Here is a 20,284-nt window from a genome sequence, read left to right on the forward strand (position 1 = left end):
CCGGAGCACGACCAGCCTGGGGCTGGACGCGGGGCCACCCTTGTGGCCACTGACGGGCGTGTGGAGCTCTGGTTTCCCTGCCTGCAGGTGGGGCGAACGGCAGGGCTTGTCTTTAGGGTAGTTGGGCGTAGGTAAGGTGCGGAAGCCTCTGTCACGGGTTGTCCCTGTTCCACCGTCTCGTCTACACAAGCCGTGGTGGGAAAATGGAGGGAGGCGTGGTGTGCGGAAGGCACCAGAAGCAAACCGTTGATTCGTCTCGCTGTTGCGAAGGAGACACTGTTGGCAGTTGCTCCCGTCTAGTGATTTTTAAAGACTCCTTCCAGCCCTGCCCAAGGACACGGCCCTTCGCGGCCCCGGTGTCGGCCTCGCATGGCGCCGTCTAGATCGTCTGGGTGTCTGCTCGACTTCGGGGTCAGCGTCTCGTGGATGAATCACCGCGGCCCTGGATCCGTTGTCGAGGCCCCGCCGGCTCGTTCGAGAGGCCGGGTTCCTGCGGTGCCATTTCTTCTTGTCGCCGTGCTTTCGGCGGAACGTGGTGTCCGAGTTTAGTGCCTCCTGTGTCCTAGGGACGCTTGCAGAAAGCTGCCCCTGCGCGATCTGCGGTGCGGACCCCCGCTCCCCCGGAAGCCGCGGCCTGCTCGCCGCCCAGACGGCCTCGCCCCTGCGTCGCACTCCCAGCCGCGGTGTTGTGCCTTCAGGCAGACGCTCCTTGTTTTGGGCAAGACGAGCATTCATTGGTGTTCGTGTGGGTTTTGTAGCTGCGATGAGGAGACCGTCCCTCAGAAAATACATTTTTAATGTAAAAGATGACACGGATTGGAGACATTTTGGTTTTCCCGTTTTTGTTTTCTGAACGTTCCTCTGCGGACGGAGAACGTAGGAATCCCTGACCTGATGCCCTGACCTGTTTATTTTCACCGTAAGTGTGTAGATGCCTTACGCCCTCGTATGTCACTCAGGCCGCCACGGAGCTCTCGCGGCCGCCGGGGGCCCAACTGTCCGCAGTTCCGCATCTAGTCATGCGCCTCTGTCCCTGTCTCCCCCACCACCGCACTCTCTGCCTCTCCCCCCGCCTGGGTTAGAAACACTTTACTCCCCCAAGGCCATAGCTCTGTCTACACTTTGCACCAGTGGCTTCATGGCTGTATTTTGTAACTTAACCTTGTGTCCCCTCTGCCCCCGAGTGGGGGTGTGGTGTGACCGTGTGTGGGTCTCACTCACAGTCCCCCCCGTTACCTAACTTTACTAACACAATTTCTTTCTTAAATAAATTATTTTTTTAAAAAGATTCTATTTTTAAGTCCTCTCTACACCCAACGTGGGGCTCCAACTCACAACCCCGAGATCAAGAATCACATGCCCCACCGGCTCGGCCAGCCTGGCGCCCCTATTTAATAAATTCTTGTTGGGATTACTCAGTGCCACATCCTTTATTAAGGGTTTTAAATGTATTAACTTATCTAACCCTCACAAAAGACCTTTTAGGTAGACACTCATATCCTCATTTTACTGATGAAAAAATTAAAGCAAAGAGAAGTTAAGTAGCTTGTTCATGGTCACACAGCTACTGGGGTGGAAGCAGGATTTGGACCAGGCAGCCAGGCAGATCTGGGCTCTTTTTAAAAAATTTTAAAATTTTTATTTGAGAGAGAGAGAGAGCATGGGCAACGGGGAGGGACAGAAGGAGAGGGAGAAGCAGGCTCCCCACTGAGCAGGGAGCCCAACGTGGGGCTCGATCCCAGGACCCCGAGATCAGGACCCGAGCCAAAGGCAGACACTTCACCGACTGAGCCACGCAGGCGCCCAGATCTGGGCTCTTGACCTGTTGTGGGCTGCCCTCAAGTCCGAGTGCCAAACTGTATCATGTGCTAACTGCCCAGACCTCTTTGGGCACATTTCTGGGTCTCTGTTCATTCTAGCAATCACTGGGTGTGTTTTGGCCCTTGAGGCTCACCCATGTATTTACTGCAGCTTTATTTCAACATGAAGTGTCCTATGGGCATCCCAGGTACTATTCTGTTAAAAAATTTCCTTCCCTTTACTTGCTTTTCATTACTCTAGGTGGCCTAGTCAATCCCACATAAATAATTCTATTGGAATTTTGCATGAGTTGCATCAAATTCATATATTAGTTCGGCGAGAGCACACATCTTACCAACATCGATCTTCTGATACGGAATACGCTGTCCTCATCCGCTGCTTCAAATCCATTCTTACGGCACCTCGTTGGCCTGTGGCTTTAATCACTGGAGCCTGACGTAGTTTTTATAAGGTTAATTTCTAGATACTCAGTTTTACTGTTAGGAATAGGATTCTTTTTTCATGTTTTCCCTGTTAACGCTGCCATGTAGGAAAGCTATTGCTTTTTATATTCATGTTAATGGAATTTTATAAATGTGTGTATTTTCAGGTTCTTTTTTTTTTTTTCAGATAGGCATGTGTGAATTATGTCAACTTTCCCCTCCCTTCCTGATAGCTGATAGGTAGATAGGTAGGTAGATAGATAGATAGATAGATAGATCCCCCCCTTTTTTTATTTTGCTGTGGAGTGGGGGGAACGCTGGCACAGAGGGCTGCCTTGTCTTCTCGGTTTCAGACGGAACGCCTCCCCTCGTGTACCGTTGGGTTTTGCCTATCAGCTTTGTGGTTTCAGTAGATATTTTTAATCATGTGCAGAAAAGTAGTCCTTGTTCTTAGTTTATTAAAAACTTTTTGTGAATGTCTGTCCAGCATTTACTGATGCGGGCAGAGTGCTCTTCTCCGTTGGTTTGCACTTGCAGTGAGCTGATACAATGTTCACAGTGTTGCGACTCCTGCCCGAGCTCCGTGCCTGAACAGCCCCCCAGCCCCCGACCCCGCTGTGGTGGTTCGTGCCTCACTTTTGCATCTGTATTCGTAAAGGACACCTGCCTTTCATTGCCTTTTCAACCCGTCCTTGCCCGGGTCTCTCGGATACGCTAGCTCTGCAAAATGAATTCCTGGGATGCATGACACCTTCTTGTGTTCTCTGGAAACACTTATGTGGCATGGAAATGCTCTGCTCCATGACGGTCTCACAGCCTAGCCTGTAAAACGTCTGGGTCTGGTACCCTGTGAGAGATAATTCTTGAATAACATTTTCAATTTCATACACAGCTTTTTGTCTATTGCTTATTGATTCAATTATGGGACTCGTTTTCCTAGAGAAGAGAAAAGCATATATTGCTTAAATATCAACATCAAGAGTGAAATGTATTCATTGATCTTCCCTAGATAAATTGAGGAAACTGGTACGTTTACATTCTTTTATCTCTCCTCTGTCTTCTGTGTGTTTCCCCCTTACATTGTCACTAGCCTGGTATTTCTGTATGTTCAGAGTGCTCACTTTCAAGAATCACACATGGCAGGTGCATCTAATTGCAAAAATTATTCAGATTTGTTTGATCATGTGGTTTTAATACTGCTTGCCTGTCTTTTATGACATGACTTCTAATTTTTTTTTTTTTTTAAAGATTTTATTTATTTGACAGAGATAGAGACAGCCAGCGAGAGAGGGAACACAAGCAGGGGGAGTGGGAGAGGAAGAAGCAGGCTCATAGCGGAGGAGCCTGATGTGGGGCTCGATCCCAGAACGCCGGGATCACGCCCTGAGCCAAAGGCAGGCGCTTAACCGCTGTGCCACCCAGGCGCCCCATGACTTCTAATTTTTGAGGGACTTTTCCTTGACTTCTTTGTTGATGACCTAGACCACATTCCTGAGGGGAGGCAAGTGGGTGTGTGTTCCGAAACCTCAGCTGGGTATAGAATCCTGGGTCACAAAGTGTCTTTTCACTCTGGAGTCTCTGCTACATTGTTTTCTAGTATTTCCTGTTGTGAAAGGAAAGTGAGGCCTGACTGATACTTATTTATAAAAAGAAACCTGTTTTTCCTACTGGATTTTAAAGGACGCTTTATCCACAATTTTAAACGCAGTTTCCCGGTTTGACTCAGGTGTTGGAATCTTACCACCAATTTTAATGGGCACACGCAGTGCCCTCCAAGCGTCCAGATTTGTCTGTCTGTTTCCAGAACATCTTCCTCCCGGGCAGCTCGAGGCATCATGGTGCTTCTCTTCCAAGTTTTGATCTCTCCCACGTGCAGCCGGTGTGTTCAGTGTCTCCTTCCTCACTGCTTTTGGTGCTTTGTCCTGTCCTGCTGCCTTCCTTCCACGGCATCCACTTGATTTTTCTGCAGAGTAATTTGTATCTGGTTCCACTTTTGGATGCATTAAAAAAATTTTTTTTGATGCTTTAGTCATTGCTGGAAATTATTTCCTTAACTAAGCCTATTTCTGTTTTCCATTGATTTGGTATCTTTAAAAAAAAAAACTATATTTATTTATTTTGAGAGAGAGAGAGAGCACAAGCAGGGGAGAGGGCCAGAGGGAGAGGGAGAAGGAGACTCCCCGTTGAGCAGAGAGCCCCATGTGGGACTCCATCCCAGGACCCTGAGATCACGACCTGAGCTGAAGGCAGACACTTCACTCACTGAGCCCCCCAGGCGCCCCTATCAATTTGGTATCTTATTAATTCATATTTCAGTTCTTATTTCTAGAATCCACATTTTCTTTTCTTTAAATAACAGATTTATTGAGATGTAATTCCATTAAATTCATATCACATTCACTATCATAAAATTCACTCTTTTAAAGCATACAAGCCAGGGGGTTTCTGTATATTCACCGAAACGTGCAACCATGATGATAGATTTCAGCATGTTTTGTTATCTCCGAAGCAGCACTGTGCCCATGGGCAGTCACTCCCCTCCCCTCCTACCCGGCCCCTGGCAACCACTAATCTCCTCTTGGTTTCTATGGATTCACCTATTCTGGGCATTTGCTATGAATGGAATCACAGCAGGTGGCCCATTGCAAGAGACTTCTCTCACTTGTCAGTATTCTCGAAGTTCACCCACGCTGGGGCGCGTATCAGTACCTCCTTATTATTGCTGACGCGCGAATATTCTGTTGTATGGATGGACCACACCTTGTTTACCCACCCATCAGTGACGGGCTGCTGGTTTCACTTTTCCGGTCATCGTAACGAATGTCACCGCGGGTATTTGTACACGTTGTTGTGCGTAAGTGTGTGCAGTGTTCTCGGGTACGTATCTAGGAAGCGCTGGGCTTATGGTAACTCTGTGGTTAAGATTTTGAGGAACCGGTACAATATTTTCCAAAAGGAAGGCACCATTTCACATTCCCACCGGCAGGGCTGCATACGAGTTTCAGTTTATCCGCATCCTCGCCAACACTTGTTACTGTCTTTTTAAATTTTACCCGTCCTGGTGGATGCACAGAGCTGTCTCCGGGCCCGTCCTGGTGGATGCACAGAGCTGTCTCCGGGCCCGTCCTGGTGGATGCACAGAGCTGTCTCCGGGTGGTTTGATTTGCAACCCTTTCATCCCCGTCTTGCTGAGCATCTTTTTATACCCTCGCTGACCCTCTGCATATCTTCCTGCAGGGATGTGTAACCCTTCCTTTGCTCGGTCGGGGGGGGTTGGGTCATTATTATTTTTAATTTTTGAGTTGTAAGAGTGCTTTATTTGCTCTGTGTACTAGACCTCTATCAGATGTGTGACTTGCAAATAGCTTCCCCAACTCTGCAGGCCATCTTTTCACTATTTTTTGATAGTGACAGTGCCCTTTGAAGCACAGAAGTTTTTAATGAAGTCCAACTTACCAATTTTTAAAAATCACTTATTCTTTTAGTATCATATTTAAGAAGCCATTACCCAATATCAGATCATAAAGATTTATTCTTGTGATTTTTACTAGGAATCGTATAGTCTGTTCTTACATTTTGATCCGTGACACAGTCTGAGTTGGGTTTTGGACTTGATGTGAGGTAGGGGTCCACATTCATTCTCTTGTATGTGGATGGCCAGTTGTCCTGGGACTCCTTTTTAGAAGGGCTGTTCTCTCCCTGCTGAATCATGTGCAGGTTTCTACCCGGATTTTCAGTTCTGTTCCATTGGTCCATATGCCTGTTCTCCTGCTGTTGACAATGTCCTTGTCTGTCTCGGTAGCCATCGTTTGTAGTCTGTTTGGTCTGGTGTGAGTATGGCCGCTCTAGCTCTCTTTTGGTTATTGTTTGCATATGGCTTTTTAATTTTAGTATATCATGGAGATTTTTTTTTTAAGGGGAGGGTAGAAGGAGAGGGAGAGAGAGAATCTTAAGCAGGCCCCACGTTCAGCACAGAGCCGAACGTGAGGCCCAGTCTCACGACCTGAGATCATGACTTGAGCTGGAAACCAAGAGTTGGATGCTTACCTCACTGAGCCACTGAAGGGCCTCTATCTTGGAGAACTTTGTGTATTAAGATTTTTCATTTATTTTACAGCTACAAAGTATTCCATTTATGACGGCACCATAATTTATTTATGTACATTTCATCCTTGAAATCTTAAAATTTCAGCACAGAGTAGAGATAGGTATGGATCCTCTCTTTTTCATACTTTCAGGCATTTGCAGACTCTGTCAATCTCAAGTTTTGTGCTTTTCTTCAGCTCTGGGACATTTCACCCTGTTATTTACAGGGGACTGGCTCCCTGCCACCCGCGTCTGTTTCCTCTTACCTCATCCCTATTGCAGACACTCTGGATTGGTTCTCCATGTCTTCTCTTCTCCTCTTATCTTCTGTGTCTCTCTCTATGCTTTCAGTTGTTCTGTCTGTCTTCTCGAGTTAAGGCAGCCGTCAGGTGCACAGCCCGTGGACTTCTGTTTTTCACGCCTCCTGCTGAGCTCCTTAGCTTTCGCATCTAAGTGGTCACGCTTTACTTGCTCATTTTTCTCAGCAGCCTACTTGTATAAAGTGGACGCAGTACCACGCTGAATCTCTCCTACGTTTTCTGAACGACGCTTCTTCCCCTTGGGAAAATTAGTTTATCTTGGGTTTTGTATTTCTTGCTGTTGATTTTCTTCAAATATATGATGACCCTTGGTGGTGTCTCTCTACGTATCAGTGAAAACCAGACTGGCTGATGTGGGTAGCTCTCCTGGGTTTCTTCCACACGTTTCGATGTCCGTCACCCCGACAGGCATTCCTTTGGTGGGGGTGACCCCTGTCTCTATGAAGAGGGTGGGGCAAGCCCACTGGGAGGGTGTGTGGAGGGGAACGCGTGGCCTGAATGAACACCATATCCTGGTGGATCCAGGACTCCTCCCTCCCGCCCCTGGCCCCTCAGGAGTCCATTAGGTCTGGACTCCCCCAGCCTCTGCTGCTTCTCTGTCTTGGGCGCTACACCCGTGTGTCTTCCTATGAGCTTGCTTGGTTTCGTTAGCGCTCTGGTTTTGTCCCGGGCAGTGCCACTGCTGCCCGCGACTCCCAAGGTGCCCCAGCGCCCCAGCAGCTCCCGCACCTTCGGGAACCCTGCTGCCCTGGTGGGAAGAGGGGCTTGCACGCTCGGTGCCATCTCTCTCGGGCGGTGGGAGCTGTCGCTTCGCCTGCTCTAGCTGGTCTACCGACGCAGTCCCGTCAACTCTGTCTTCTGGAAGGCCACGCAGATACCTGAGCTCCGTGGCCCCAGGGACCATGTCTTCGCTCTAGAGGGGATGCACGTACTTTGGTGAATTCTTACAATCATGCAACTGAGTTTGGGGAGTGAACAAGGAAAACACATGTGCCAGTTCTATCATCTTGAAGAGAATTCGGCGGGGCAAGGGCTGTTGGGAGACAGAGAAAGAGGCATTTGGAGAGCAGGGAACGGCTCAGGCGCTGATGCCAGTGAAGACGGTCCCTCGACAGAATGGGTCATTCCACTGAGGGGAGGGAACCCCAGGGGCCTGCACAGATCCCACCCCCGCCCTGAACTGGAACATGCCGTCCAGGGTTTGCCTCATTTCTCACATCTTTCCTGCCTCTTACCCAACTCCACATTAGGAAGATTTTTGCCTCCATGAAGCAATTATTCTGCTTAACTGGTAAAATACATTACCGGATGCCAACTAATATGGGCCCTGACATCTTCCTCTGAAAATATGGAAAGTAAATTAGTTAATTATTGTTTTCGAATTGACATGCTATTCAGGCTTTTGATTTATAACTTAATTGTACTGCTTTAGGTAACTTCCAATTTTTAACTGGATCCATTTGAATAACTTAGTGTTCTATCTCAGATTAGCCAAAGGAAGATTAAAAAGTAAGCTGGAGAGTTTGGTAGCTTTGTAACAATAGCATAAAATGTGGAATAATGAACTGTAAATGTGTCTAATTACATAAATAATGCATTTGTGTAATTGTCAAGTAAGGGGGTGTGCTAATGAATCAATTATTTTTAATTGTAGGATGCTTGATTGTTTCAGAAATATAATTGATTGTAATCAAGAATCAATTAAATGTTGATAGTAATTATGTTTATCAAGCTTAAATACATGACATCATTACACCATAACTGCTTCAGGAAGAAGCGACTAGGACGAGGTTATTCTAAGTGAAGGAGAAATAGCTCATCTTTATGCCAACAGCTCGGCAGTGGTAGGACTGCACAGTAATGAGGTAGAAGAGAGAAGCGTGCTCTCCGAGGCTTATCAGTTAAGGTTGATGAAGGCAAGCTCCTCCAGCTGTGAGCTCATCACGTCCCGAAGCCGGCGGGTTTCTGCCTGTGGGGAGCGTCTGGATTAGAGGCTTCTAAGATAGAAACCACAGGTGCGTGGCGGGCGCGGCCAGGCCCTCACCCAGCTCTGCTCTTGGCGAAAACCGTGGTGTGATCCCAGGATTACTGAGGCTCTTTGGAAGCGTGTGTGGCTCTGCCCAGGTCGACTGGAGACGCTCGACCCGTGAAATTCACTGTGGGTTGTCGGCACGTTGTAGAAACAACTGCCACTGTTTGAGAAGCTGCTGAATGCGACTTCCTGTCCATTAACGGTAAGCCTGGCCTGTACGCTCCTCTACGCTTGGGACTCTGTTCCGTTCACATCTGTGTCCCCACTGTGTGCCACATAGTAGGTACTTGATAAGGTTAAATGAGTAATAACAGGATTCCTCACGATCTGTCGGCCAAGTAGGATATTGCTTCCAGGTGACTGCTTTTGTTCTCAGTCTACCAGTCCTTGGCTTACCCGTGCTCTCCCTACCCTCCCTCCCTCCCTCCCTGCCTCCCTGTTCCTCCCTCCCTCCCTTCCTCCCTCCCTGTTCCTCCCTCCCTTCTTCCCTCCCTTCCTCCTCCCTGTCTTCCTCCCTCCCTTCCTCCCTCTCTCTCTTCCTCCCTCTTTCTCTTCCTCCCTCCCTCTCTTCCTCCTTCTCTTCCTCCTTCCCTTCCTCCCTCTCTCTCTTCCTCCCTCCCTCTCTTCCTCCCTCTCTTCCTCCCTCCTTCCCTTCCTCCGTCCCTCTCTTCCTCCCTCCCTCCCTTCCTCCCTCCTTCCCTTCCTCCCTCCCTCCTTCCTGTACAAACTTACTGAGCCCCTGCTCTGTGCCAAGAACTGTCCCAGAGGTTTACGATCTATCTCGTGTCACAAGGTAAGAGAGTGGTTACGCTAACAGAACTCAGTAAATAAGAGGAAGCAGGTGACTGAAGGGGTTGTCGTAACAGGATGTCACAAGGGCTGTGGGACACACAGGGGCATAATTTGTTGAAGTTTGCACAGATGGCAGCTAGCGGAGCTGGGAACTCACAGCCGGCAGAACGCTTACCGGGCCCATCCCTTCGCTACCGACGGGACCTTCTCACTAGCTTGGTTTCTGAAGCCCTCACGGCAATGTCTTCTTTCTTTGGGCTGGATGGTGGGTTGGTGTTGTCCAGCTGGACACACGTATCCGTCAGTTACTGGAAATTTTCTTGTGTTGTTTCTTTGATAATTTCTTCTCTTTGCTCTTTTCTCTCTTTCTGGTGCTACGACTTTTTTCATGTTGGATCTCCTGGACTGATACTCTAATTTTCTTGTATTTTCATTGCAATTTTTTTAACGTTTTTGTTTTGTTCTACTTTGTAATCCAAACTCATAGTATTTTCAGTGTTTGATATTCTACTTTTCAATTTCCAAGATTTTTTTTCCTTTTCTCTGATTTTTTTTCCCCATAGCGTACTGGTCTAATTTTATACATTCATTTTTTTTGTTCTTTTCTTTATGAGCAAATTAATTACAATTTCTTAAATTTTTCTTACGTTCCTATTTTTTCTTTTGAGTTGCTTTTCTTTGCTTCTTCTGGGCTTGTCTGGTTTTGTTTATTTGCTTGTTTGTTTCTATGTTAGAAGCTTCCTCAGACATCCTGCGAACTTGGCTCTTCCGCTGGTACGTGGGAGTGACTCATGGAAACCTGACGTCAGCGTTGTGTGCCTGGATGAGGCTTGGGGAGTGAGGGGCTTTGCTGCAGGATGTTGGGTGGGAAGCCGCGGATTTTGACAGAATCAGCAGATCTTTTCCCTCAGGCTAGTTGGTTTCCCCAGAGAGAAATTCTCTAGTCTTCTGCTGCGTTGTAACACTTGGTGTTGCATTCTGGAAGTGAAGTGCGGGAAGGGGATGGTGTCTGGCCGGTCCCATTAGGCCCTGCCACCCCTTCTCCCTCCTTGAAAGATTTAGTCCTAAAGACATCAGGTGGGGTTGAGCAAGGCGGGCAGGCAGGGCCCGTGGGCTCAGAGCAAGGCCAGGAGGGGACGCGGCAAGGGGTGTCCCGGCTGGAGGGGAACGGCTTCCTACAGAGCCTGACTTGTGTGGCAGGACGCGTGGCGGCGTGGCGGCTGCCCTGAAGCCTGGAGGAATGGCCGCTGCTGGCAGACTGGCTGTGGGACTCTGCGGGCACCTGGAGGCTCCGTGTCCCTCCTGACCGTCAGCACCCGGGCCGAAACGTGAGGGAGTGTTTGTGTGGACTGACCCCTCTCCCCGCCGGCGGCTCCGGGGCCCCGGGGGGTATGAAGACAGTGTTTGCGTGGGCGCATTCTCCTGCCCTATTTTCCTGCAGGTGGCCACAGACTGTCAGCACTGCGTGCACCTCAGCAGCCCCAGGGTCCAAACCTTTTTTTTTTTTAAAGCGGTACTTTATCCCCCCCTCCCACTCCCCCCGCCCCGCCCAGGGGGCAAAGCCAAGCGCAGTGGATAAGCACTGACTAGTTCCCACCTTCTCCTCTGCCCACCAAGCTGCAGACTTGGTGTTCGGTGGCCTCCAGAGTGCGGCTTCTCGCCCGAGTCTTCCTCGGGTCCTGGTACACCCTCTTCCTCCCTTGACGAGCCAGGCTCTCTGGTCCTTATCTCAGCAGAGCGCCTTCTCAGGTCCTGGCCTGGCTCCACGGCAGGTCCTGGCTCCCTGAGAGGAGGGCAGGGTTTGTGAAATGCCCGAGTGTCTGAAACATGGGGCTCAGTGTCTCCCACGGTGGTCAGGAACCAGCAGGGGCTGAGCGCTGGTTACAAATCTGAATTCTTGGCTCCTGTCTCCAAACAAGTGAGTAAAGACCTTAGCCACGTGGGGCTTGCACTTTGAATATTTTTAGAAATTCACTGATATTTGGACCCCATGGCTCAGCTAGGAGAAGCTGCTTAGGGGACTTGCCCCGACGCGTGACGTCGCTGCTGGAGTGGCCTCCGGGGCTGCACGCAGGTGCACCGGCCAGACACACTCCCCACTGGGTGTGGAGCAAGGCGCCGTCAGAGCGAACGGACATTGGCCAGAAAGAGCTTCCAGACGATGAGAGGCTCCGTTGGCATGGTGTTCCCGACCTTGCGCATGTACCCCAAGCATGGCCTCGGCCTCAGGACTGTGGAGAGGACGGAATTTAGCATGAATTCGTAGAAGCTTTTGAATTGATAGCTGTGTCCTTGATGACCATGCTCTTCTATCTCACGGGCTTGCCACTATCCGGTGACCGTTGTGCCACTTCCCTTCAGACACACTGGCCGTGGTGTCCCTGCAGGACTTCGTGCAAAGGTTTGCCTGTGTTTCAGATCTTCCTGAATCAGCTGTGTGGACTTCCGGCCTAGTATCTCTGGACTGTGCTGTGCAGGGGCTGCTCCTGCAGTGGAGGGGGCGGTGCCTGGTCCAGGAGCCTCACCTGTAGTAGAGGGTGTGTGTGTGTGTGTGTGTGTGTGTGTGTGTGTGTGTGTGTATCTGGCCCAGGTGCTTTACCTTCAGTGGAGGGGGAGTTATCTGCTCCAGGCGCCTCACTTGCAGCGGACGGGGGGGGCGGGTACCAGGTCCAGGCGCCTCACCTGCGGTGGACGGGGGTGCCTGCATCCTGCCTCAGCTACTGGACTCCTCCAGGCGTCATTCAGTGCTTTCTGTCTCCTGGGCAGGTGTCAGGCTCAGGAGAGAAGACCCTCTCAGGCCGAGAGGGGAGGCGAGTGAGCCAGGGAGTGGGTAGGGGTCTTGCGGAGGGGGGGGGCAGACCCTGTCTGGAGCTGGGGGAGCAAAGCTGAGTAAGTCTTCAGGTCCACGTGGGGATGGCTGGGCTGTCTTGAGGCAGAAGCGTGTTTGCGAGGGGGGAGGGGCAAACGCTCAGGGCAGGGGAGCAGCAGGTGTGGAGCTCTGGGCTCTGGGTGGACGTGAGAGAGTGTGGGACCCACGTGCTCTTCTATACCCCCCGAGCCCAGGGATGTCACGAGAGGCCAGGGAAGGGGCGTCCGGTGTCGCTGCAGGATGGACAGGATTTGCTGGACGGAGAGGAGGGAGTGTTCGTGTTGGGGTGTATGTGTGTGCACACGCGCGTGAGGGGCTGGACGCCTGACGGACGGGAAAGGACTCGGCTGCCCTGCCTGCGCGGGCGTGGTGCCTGCGTGAGTGGCTGTCAGCAGGGCCTGCAGGAGGATGTCGCCGGTGCCGGACACGGCACAGAAGGACTCGTGCTGTCAGACCCGAGGCGTGGTGACTGCGTGACCTGGGCGGCCAAACCACACGGGGATGAGGGGGCCAGAGAGAGGCTCTGGTGAGGAGTGATGGCACGTAGTGTTGGTGATTATTGTTTCATATTGCAAGGATTTGAGAGATTTGGAGAAGAACCCACGTTTTTCCCTAAATAAGCTGGCTGGGGAGCAAATTACTGAAGGTCACGGCGAAGCCGAGCAGAGCGAGGCCGGCACTCCCCTCCCCTCCAAGTACACCGGATGTTTCTGGGAATCGATAGATCGTGAATAATGCATGAAAACCCATTTTTACAGCAGTAGGAAAGGGGATAAAATGTATCCTGTGAGGCTACCTGGAGAGGACAAACACGCGTAAATAAAACATATGTAAACAGTACAGAGAAAGGTGTCCTACAGCCACAGCCGAGGAGGGGGGCTTGGGGTGCTCTGGGATGGTGGGGCCACCCTCGCTCCTGCTGAGGCCTGAGGCTGCTGCGGGGTGGGGGACCCCGGTGGGGACACTGTGGCGTCCGTTCCCCCACGTCCTCTGCCTTCTGGCTGGGGCTCACCCACCGGACGGGCTTTCTCCTGACATCATGGGGTGCAGCGCAGGGCCTGAGCTCCTGGGTGGACAGGCCGTGGGCAGATCGGGGACCAGACCTGGTGATCCCAAATGGTGCCCCGCTGGGCCGGGAAGGCTGGTGGGCTCTCCTGTCTCTTCCCTTTCCTCCAGCCCTGCTCTCCTGCTTCTGCTTTCTCCCCTGTCCCCTCTTCCTGCCCTATTTCTGGTCTGTTCTTTTCCTTCTCCCCTCTTTCTTGCCTTAGAGTAAGACACGGACTTAAGCAAATGGAGATGGTGCATCTGAAGGCCCAGTGCGGCCCCTCCTTCCACCACCTTTCCTTCCAGGCTTTCTGGCTGCCAGCCCCCAGTGAGATGGCCTTAACAGAGCAGGCCTGTGGGCTCTCTGGTCCAGGCCCTAGGGGTGCTGCGCCGAACAGCTATGGCTGAGCAGAATGCAGTCACCAAGCAATTCCATGAGAAAGGCCCTCGTTTTCCTTTTATTGCATTGCATAAATTTCCAGCCACTGCTGGTAGTGGGATGTGCTGACTTTGATGGAGCATGGCGCAGTGACTGGAATTTACGGCTGGGTTTTTCAATGTGGGGCTTAGCTTATTACTCTTTGGGTAACCTCTCGGGAGATGTGGGATAGCTTCTTTGTGGCCAGACATTCTGAATAAGTTCTCTAATTTCCGTGAGGGATGTTTGCCCTAACCCTCAGCTTATGTGCTAATAAAGGCGTAGGGTTGCTATTTCAGTGAGCAGCCCAGAAAATCTGCACTGGCTTCTTTCAGGGAGTGTGGTCTCGATTGCAGTGCGGCCTGACCCACGTGCAGCAAAGGCTGATGGAAGCGGCATTGAGGAAGGTTCCAGAGATGCAGACTGCCTGTTCACCTAGACTGGTACTTTCTGATGCTTTAAAAATGAAGCCTCCTTTGTAATCTTAAAAACTTTCAAAGCCCCCTGCTCCCCACCAATATTGCTGGTTTTAATACTTGTTGATTGAGAAAAAAGCATAAATCAAACTACCATGCATTTATTTATAGTTTTAAAATGGATTCATGTTTTATAAAATAGAGCAACATCTGGGCACATCTGAAAAGTCTGTTATTTAGCCTACAGCCACCCCTGGACTCATGCTGATGAGCAGAGCTCGCCCCGCCCCATCCCCAGCAGCTCGAGGTCCCCAAGGCTGTGCTGTCTCTGAAATCCGTAGGTTGGTGTCTGGCTCTAGATGCTTTGGGAGCTCTCCCTAAACAAAGCCAAACTGACAGGGAGCCTTGCGTGCGGATTGCCTTTCTCTCTCCTCCTTTCCCACAGCGAGCTTCCTCTGCTGAGTTGTACTCTGTGCTGATGTCACTGGCCTGCGGGACAGCACAGTTGACGGTGCCATGGAACCCACTGGCCATAAGGAAGTTGTGGAGGAGCCGTGGCGATGACGCTCGGGCGGGCTCCCTGGCTCTGGCGGAGCTGGGCGGAAAGGAGCTTCCTAAATAACTGCCCACCCCCTGCGTTAAGCAACCATGAACATGGGAAGTGATTATGAGACAACTGTCCTTAGGCACAGGCCACGGGCAGCACAAGACTGAGCCCGGGAGAGGGGAGCCCGGCAGGCTGTGCACCACGGTTGCCTGGGCTCCCGGCCTGGTTAAAATTTCCTATCGTGGCACAGAAAACCAGAGTCCAAGGGAGCATGGAATCCCACTAAGCGAAGGAGGTGAAGGCAGAATTTGTGGAAGCAGATGCACTCGGAGTCCACAGAGTGGGCACGGGGGAGCCCAGGAGTCCACGTGTGGGCTCTCTGTGAGCGCTCGTAGGGTCTGGGCTGTGTGTGTCCAGGCCAGACTGCAAGGGACCCCCCGGTGAGTAGCTGCTGTGGAGCTGAGGAGGCCCAGGGATACCAGAGGTCACACCATGCTGGTGACATCTGGGCCCGAACAGAGCAGACACCGCTAGCACCTCTGTAACACCTGCACCTTCATCTCACAGGAATGAAGGGGCAAAAACATGCCCTGCAGTCAGGCCTCATCTCACTCTTCCCTGAGTGTAAAATTAAGCCCTGATAAGACCTGCAGACGTGGAACTTGGAGGTTGAGTCCTATCAAGTTACAGAGTTTGGACACAAGTAAAAGGGAAAACAAAAACGAAACAAGGAAAGTATGTATTCATTCAAGGTGAGTAGCCAATGAATGAACTACCCAATAGAATAAAAATGGGCACTCTTCAGAAGAAGATAACAGAACACAGAGTCCATATCATGTCTCTTCAACAAGGGCCAATACACAGAACAGGACATGTGACCTGAGTCAAGAGGGCAGTGAAAGGAAGCAGACTCAAGATAGCCAAATGTTAGATTTATCTGAAAAGGTGATAAAGCAGCTATTTAAACATGTTTAAAATTCCAAAGTTAAACATATTTAAAGAATTAAGGGAAAATATGATCTTCATGAGTTCCCAGATAGGGAATCCCAGCAAAGAAATAAAAACTAGAGAAAAACCAAATGGAAATTCTCTAGAACTGAGGAGTACAACAACTGAAATAAAAACTGTATGGGTTCCACATCAAATAGAAGAGGTCAGGAGAAAAAGTCTGTCTAAACTTCAAGTCTAAACTTGAAGACAAATCAATAGAATTTATCCAATTTGAAGGTGAGAGAGAGGAAAAAAAACATTAAAGAAAAATTGTCTCAGATGCAGTGAGTCTCTTAAAAAGAGCATCAGAATAGGGCAGAAAACAATATTTGAAGAAATAATTTAGCTGAAAAATTCTAAATTTGGTGAAAAACTTAAAGTTAGAGATTCAGAAAGCTCAGCCAACCCCAAGCAGGTTAAATACAAAGAAAACCACAGCTATGTGTATCATTGCCAAATTGCTGAAAACCAAAGATAAAGAGAAAATCCTGAAAGCAGCCTAAAACCCAGAATACAAGCAAAAAGACGTGTGTGGGGACAATTACAAAAATGATGGCCATCTTATAAAATATAAAGAAGCCCTGAAAACATTCGAAGAATGCCTTTAAAGTGTTGAAAGAAAAAACAATGGTGTCTGTCCAGAATTTTCTTTTTCAATGCAGTATCTTTCAAAAATGTAAGTGAAATAAAGACATTTACAGAGAAACAGAAACCTGAGAGAATTTGTCACCAGCAGGCCTGCACTACAGCAAATGTTAAAGGAACTCCCTCAGATTGAAGGAAACGCAAACCACAAATTTACAGGAATTCACAGAAAGGAGAGCACCAGAACTGGAAATAGGTAAATATAAATTGGTTTCTCTCCTCGTAATTTCCTTGGAAGACAACGGGCCGCTTAGGACAAAATAATGACAGCGTAAGGGGAAGTTTATGGGCAGTCAAGGCCTGAAGAGCGCCGTGCAGAAGCAGGGTGCTGAGTGGGTGCCTCCGGCGGCCACACCGCAGTAGGGCAGGAGCGCGGCCTGACGTGCGAATATAAAACATCAGATGGGAGGCGGAGGTGCGGGATGTTACAGCATTGACTCTAAATGCACTTCGGTCATTTAAGGATGTATATCATTCTAGAGCAACACTGAAAAATAATTAAAAAGAAAGAAAAAGCAAAGAACCTAATAGAGGCTATAAAATGAAACCCTGAGAAACGTTTGATTAACACAAAAGGCAGCAGAAAAGAAGCATCAGAAGGACGGAGACAGAGAAGGGCCTGCACTAAACCCAACCATGTAAGGAATTATATTAAGTTTAATTGGACTAAATATTCTAATTAAAAGGCAGAGATTGTCAGGTTGGATAAAAAAAGCAATCTCCAATTATATGCTGTTTAGAAAAGATGCACTTCAAAGTTGAAGACACAAATAGTTTGAGGTAAAAGAATAAAAAGAAGTTAAACTGCAAACAGGAAGCATAGAAAAGCTGTGATGGCTCCATCATTACCAGACAAGTGGACTTCTTGGCCGAGAGTGTTCTAGGAGGTGAGGGGGCCACTTTGTACTGGTAAGCAGGCAGGGCACGTGGGACACGTAACAACTCAGGGTGTGCATGGGCCTGACCACCAAGCTTCAAAGTTCATGATGCAAGAAGCCACAGCTGTAAGGGGGAAATGGGCACATCCATAGTCGTCATCCGGGGCTGTTAACTTTGCCAATATTATTTATCTGAACAATGTTACCTGCCGACTCAATCTATTTGGCATTTACAGAACACCACACTCGACACAACACATGTTCTTTCCAAGTGGACACAGAATGTTCACTAAGATACACTGGGCCACAGAAAGTGTCAATAATTTTTTTAAAAATTATTTTTATTTTTTAAAATATGTAACAGAGAATGTCTTCTGACTAAAACAGAACCAAGTTTGAAGTAAATAACAATAAGATATCAAGAAAATCTCTAAACTATTGGAAATAAATTAGCATGCTTCTAAATAACACCTGGATCAAAGAAGAAACCACATCGGAAACTGGAAAAAAATAGAAACTAAATGAACATCAACCCACAACATGTCAAAATTTGTGTGAAATGGCTAAAGAAGACCAGAGGGGGCACTTACAGCTTTAAGTGCATATTTTATGAGAAGAAAGGTTAAAATCAACAACCTAAGTTTCCTCCATTAGATGCCAGAAACAGGAGAGCAAGTTAGATCCAAGAAATCAGCATGTAAAAATAATGAATATCTGTGGAGAAATCAGTACAACAGAACTCAGAAAGACAGTAGAGACAACAGAAAGCCAAACACTGGTTCTTTGAAAATATTAAGAAGATTGGTAAATCTCTAGAAAGGAAAATAAAGAAGACGCAGATACCAACAGTAAAAAGGAACGAGGAAAAATTGATACTTATTCTGCAGATATTTTAAGTAGGAGACTATTACGACCAACCTCACAAAGATAAAATTTACTACGTAGATAAAATGGAAACATTTCTGAAAAACAGAATTTGACAAAAATGACTAAAGAAGAAATTAACAGTCTGCTTAGCCTTACAGCTAATAAAGGTTGGAATAATCATCAAACACCGTTCTATGGAGAGAACACTGGACCTAGAGTGGTTCACCAGCTCACTGCATCAAGTTCTTATGGAAAATAAAATATTACCCATCTCATACAAACTCTTTCAGGACATAGAGGGAAATCGAAAATTGCCCAACACATTTGGGGAGGCCAGTATTGATCTGATATCGGTAACAGTTAAAGATCTTCTAATTAAAGTACAGACCTATGTCCCCATGAAAAGAAAGAAAAAATCTGTGTCAGAAATATTCTCGCATCAAATCTAGTATTGAATAAAAAGTATAGTAAGTATAGTACATTGTTATCAAGTGGGGTCTGTCTCTGGAATGCAGGTGTGGGTTCGATGTGAGAAAATCCACCAATGTGGGTTCCCACTGGTGAGAAAGAGCCTAACCAACCAGCTCTCCAGAAACTAAAATTTCTGGAAAAAGCAATGCTTTTTTTTTTTTTTTTTTTTTTTTTTTCTGGAGAAATGCATGCTCTGAAGAGTGAACAAACCAGGCAGGTTTTGGATGGGTGTCACACTTGGAAGGCGGTCCTCGCCGAGGGTGGGTGAGGCCCACTGGTTGGATCCCCAGGCACCCTGGCTCACTTGTATAACCGTGTGCAGAAGCACCCTGCTGGCACAGGCAATGGTCCCCCCAGCCGCCCCGACTCTGCACCCTGGGCGGGATGTGCGCTCCAGCAGAGTGTGGCGGCTTCTCGGCGGCTGTGCCAGGTGCTGCTCCCGGAGGCCGCGAGGGAAGCACATGTCTGTGTTCATCCTCATGGGTCCAGGCCCCGGCGCACAGTTCAGTCTTGTGCTCAGCTGTGCCTCATTTCCTTACTCATTGCTGCGCTGGCTGACCCAGGGCCCATTTTTCCTGGGCTTTCTTTCCCTTTTTCTCTAGTGTCCCTGTCCTGCTTCAGTTTGATCCACCTTCCAGAAGTTCTTTCTCCATGTGGCCTTGTCCTGAGAGAAAGTCCTAGCTGATCGGTGTGAGCCGACTGGCCCCTTTTGTCCTGTGCAGACCCTGCCCCGTGCCATAGCGTGGCCAGAGGGGTTTCCAGTGCCAGCTCTGTTCCGAGGCCTGTCAGATGCGTCCTCCCTCTGTTTTCCCCTCATGGATGCTGGGGTCATGCACAGCTGCTAGATGCCAGTGGTTTGTCCTCCTCTACTTATATTTTGGGATTTGTGGGGAAACCTTATATGGTGGGTGGAAGTATGTTCCCAGAAAACACGTCCAAGTCTTCAGTGCCAGGCCCTGTGTTTGGAACAGAGTCTTTGCAGATGTCATTTGACTGGGGATTTGGAGATGAGATCATCCCCCAGTCCCAAGAGCAGAGAGGGAGATTGGACAGAAGGACACAGAGGTGGGGACAGAGGTTGGAGTGATCGGCTGCCAGCCAGTCCACACCCAGGACGTGGCAAAGGCATGGGACAGATTCTCCCCCAAGCCCCCCCAGAAAGGCTCAGCCCTGCCCACACCTGGATTTGGGGCTTCTGGCCTCTGCGACTGTGAAGACATGAACCTCTGTTGCTTTAGCTGCTGAGTTGGTGATGCTCATTACAGCAGCTCCGGGAAACTAGGAAACAGGTCGCTGGGGGCATCCGGTTGGGGTGGCTCTCACAGTGGCCGCAGAGCGTGCAGCTCACAGACCATGGGCAGGCATCTACCGCCCTTGGCTGGCACTGGAGGCTGGAAGTCTGGGATCAGGCACAGGCAGGCCTGGTGTCTGGGGAAGCGGGGGCGCTTCCTGGCTCAAGGGCCTTTCCTGCTGTGCCCTCACCTGGGGTGGGGGTGGGAGCTCTTGGGGCCGCCGGGGGCTCCACCCTCAGGACCTGATCACCTCCCACAGCCCCACCTCCTGATACCAGCACACTGGGGGTTAGGTTCTGACTTCGTCCCCTTTTGTGGGGACGAAAGCACCTGGTTTTGAATATGAGCTCTGGTTTTGGGTCTGTGGTCTAGCT

General features: G+C 49.3%; 1 long non-coding RNA gene across 2 annotated transcripts; it reads left to right on the plus strand.

The window, feature by feature from the left end:
- Window positions 1–9,567: 9,567 nt before the first annotated feature.
- On the plus strand, window positions 9,568–16,887 carry LOC121100962. 2 transcript variants are annotated; one of them, XR_005832745.1, is made up of 2 exons: window positions 9,568–9,738; window positions 10,674–16,887. It is a non-coding gene; the product is annotated as an uncharacterized LOC121100962 (long non-coding RNA). The 2 variants fall into 2 exon arrangements; XR_005832744.1 differs by having other exon boundaries at window positions 14,140–16,887.
- The last annotated feature ends 3,397 nt before the right edge of the window (window positions 16,888–20,284 follow it).

Source organism: Ursus maritimus, unplaced genomic scaffold (assembly GCF_017311325.1).
Source record: "Ursus maritimus isolate PB19 unplaced genomic scaffold, ASM1731132v1 scaffold_6, whole genome shotgun sequence".
NCBI classification, from domain to species: Eukaryota; Metazoa; Chordata; class Mammalia; order Carnivora; family Ursidae; genus Ursus; species Ursus maritimus.